General features: G+C 47.5%; 1 pseudogene; it reads right to left on the bottom strand.

Annotated features, from left to right (window-relative positions):
* Window positions 1-1394: 1394 nt before the first annotated feature.
* On the bottom strand, window positions 1395-1950 carry LOC138073862 (large ribosomal subunit protein uL22-like; annotated as a pseudogene).
* Window positions 1951-3201: the final 1251 nt, after the last annotated feature.

Genomic DNA, 3201 nt, shown 5'->3' with positions numbered 1-3201 from the left:
GGTCATGTTGCAGGATGGGGGACCCCTTCCAGAACCCAAGAGCGGGCTCTTGTCTAACACTTGGCAAACAATTGTCTGAGGACACGCGTGCTGACAAAGCAAGAGACTTTATTGGGAAGGGGCACCTGGGTAGGGGCCTTCCCTGGTGGCTCAGTGGCAAAGAATCCACCTGCCAGTGCAGGAGATGTGGGTTTGATCCCTGGGTCGGGAAGATCCTCTGGAGAAGAAATGGCAACCCACTCCAGCATCCTTGCCTGGGAAATCCCGTGGACAGTGGAGCCTGGTTGACTACAGTCCATGGGGCCACAAAAGAGCTGGACACGACTTAGCGACTAAACAACAATAACAACCAGACTGGAGAGCAGCAGGGTAGGGGAACCCAGGAGGACTGCTCTGCCAGATGGCCCGCAGTCTTGGGTTTCATGGTGAGAGGGATAGTTTCTGGGGTGTCTCCGAAGAATCACTCTGACTCAGGGTCCTTCGTGGTGGTGCACAAACTCAGTCAAAATGGATTCGGCCAGAAGGATTCTGGGAGTTGGTAAGATATATGGACTGGCCATATATCCTGCCTCCTTTTGACTGACCTTTCCGAAATTCTTCTGGTTGGTAGTAGCTTGTTTGTCCCACAGGCCTTACCAGATCCTCCAGCTGTAAGATTAGCTCATGCAAGTGGTTACTATCGTGTCTGGCCAGGGCAGGCGGTTTCAGTCAGTGGTTCCCCTAACAGTTAGAGCCTTGAGGAAAATAGGATGTTGGACAGCATCCAATAGGATGCTGAGGGTGAGACCAGGGTATGTGGAAGCGTGACTGGGGAAGGTCTCTCTGAGGAATGGCATTTGAGCTGACACCAGAAGGAACCAGAAATGGCAGGGGAAGCTGGGGAAACAATTTAGGCAAAGGCCCTGAGGCAGGACTGGCTTTGACACACTCCATATGGATCAGAAAGAGGGTGGGTGTGCCTAGAGCAGCTTGAGGGGAAGGTAATGGAGATGGGACCAGGAACGAAGAGAGGGCTTTCGATGTCGTGCAAACAGTTTAGGTTTTTTTTTTTTTAATATAATATATATTTAAATTTGCTTCCCAGGTGGCTCAGGCGATAAAGAATCTGCCTGCAATGCGGGAGACCTGGATTCGATCCCTGGGCTGGGAAGATCCCCTGCAGGAGGGTATGGCAACCCACTCCAGTATTCCTGCCTGGAGAATCTCCATGAACAAAGGAGCCTGGCAGTCTACAGTCCATGGGGTCACAAAGAGTCGGACATGACTGAGTGACTAAGCACAGCACAGCCCATATTTACATTATATATATATATATATATATATATATATATATATATATATATATATTTTTTTTTTTTTTTTTTTACTTTTATTTGCATTTATTTTTGGCGGCATTTATTCCTGGGCCATAAGTTTTTGTTTCTTCAGTTTCTTCTGGGATCTCTTTTTCTTCTGTGCAACCTCCTCTTCTGGTTTAGGAACAATCTGTTCTTTTTCAGTAAGGATCATCTCAATGTGGCAGGGAGAGCTCACATAGGGGTTGATCCAACCGTGAGCTCTGTAAGTCCTGCGCCGCATCTTGGGGGCTTTGTTCACTTGGATCTGCTCAATGACCAGAGAATCTACATCTAAGCCCTTAAGTTCAGCATTACTCTCTGCATTTTTGAGCATGTGTAGAAAAAATTCGGCACTCTTTTTGGGGCACCGACCCCGCGTCCAGCCGCACTGTTTGGCCTGTGCACACCTACCAACTCCACCGACGTAACGATGGAATGGCACGCATTGCTTCTTTAAAGTGACCTCCTGCAGGTACTTGCTGGCTTTTCGGATATGCATTCCTTTTATGGCCTCGGCAGTTTCACAAGTGTTCTTAAAGTGAACATGAAGATTTGAACCTCTTGATTTGCATGATTTTGTGGGGTTTTCTGGGTCAAGTGACTAGCACACCATTTTTAGGGGTCACCTCAGGCCGCTTACTGGAAAAGCTAAATTTAATAAATATTTAAAATTTAAATATAATAGGAAGCATTAAATGATTTGCCTGCCTTGCCATTTTGTCCAAGCCCTAGGAGAGCTTCCTTGTTGAGATCTTGTCCAGATCCTGGCAGTCGGGGGATGTAGGTGGGGGGATGGTATTGAGGGGATAAGATGTGGCTCTGACCTAGTTGCTTTAAGTCACAACCAGAATCCCTTGTTCAGGGGGACAAAAATGGGCCACAGAGAGTGTGTAAACCCCTGAAGTTGTACACTAATTTTGTACATGTGTGTACTCTACTTTAGGGACAAACTCAGGCTTTGTCAGATTCTCAGAGGCATTTCTATAACCAAAAGAAGATAGGAAAGGAAGCTATTGACTTGTATCTTTCACTTGCAAGCTTTATCTTAGCAAGGACCCACAGACTTGGCCAAGGTTGAGGGAGGGCAATAGGGAGGGAGATGCTTTTTACTGTGCACCATGCACTTTACCTATTTTAAAAATTTTTTTGATTGAAGTATAATCGACTTAAAACGTTATATCAGTTTCAAGTGGACAACATAGTGATTCAATATTTTTGTACATTACAAATGATCGCCACTGCTTTACCTATTTTTAAAAATCCACTTCAGGATAAAGGACTGAAGCTGGAGAAGAATGGACAGGGTAGGGAAGAAGGTGCAGAAGTTTTGTTTGTGGGCCAGGGCAGGACAGTGAGGTGCCCACTGGCTCTCACTTGCCACCCCACCCCTAACCTGTGCTCACAGCCCTCAACTCTGAAGAGCTTGTCCCAGACAGGTGGGTCTGGGCAGAGGGGCTTGGCTGCCCAGCAAGCACCCACCGCACTGCTCTGTGGGAGTGGCCACAACAGATCCCCTGCAACTCAGAACCTGCTCAGGACCTGAAGCCACTCAGGAACTGCCACTGTCCTACGCCTGAGCCCCAGGCTTCTCAAGTCCTGCAACTTCACTTCTGAAAGTTCCAGAAGCTGGGGCCTCTGAAACCGGGTACACCGCAGACCCCAACTGGAGCTCTGGACTCAGACCTGAATGCATCTCTCAATGGCTTTTATGAGGGGTCCATCCCCAGCATCTTGGTTGATCATTTTGCTTTGAGTTAAAGCTCTCTTGCTCTGCCTGGCATCCAAGCCCAGCCCTAGCCAGGCAGATGGAGGCTGAGATGGGAATGTTTTCTCTAATTATCTCCAGAATCTTGTGATTTGTTTC

The sequence above is a fragment of the Capricornis sumatraensis genome, chromosome 2, assembly GCF_032405125.1.
Source record: "Capricornis sumatraensis isolate serow.1 chromosome 2, serow.2, whole genome shotgun sequence".
Taxonomy (NCBI): Eukaryota; Metazoa; Chordata; class Mammalia; order Artiodactyla; family Bovidae; genus Capricornis; species Capricornis sumatraensis.
Note: the sequence above shows the minus strand (reverse complement) of the source record. Positions and strands in the feature narration are given on the sequence as shown.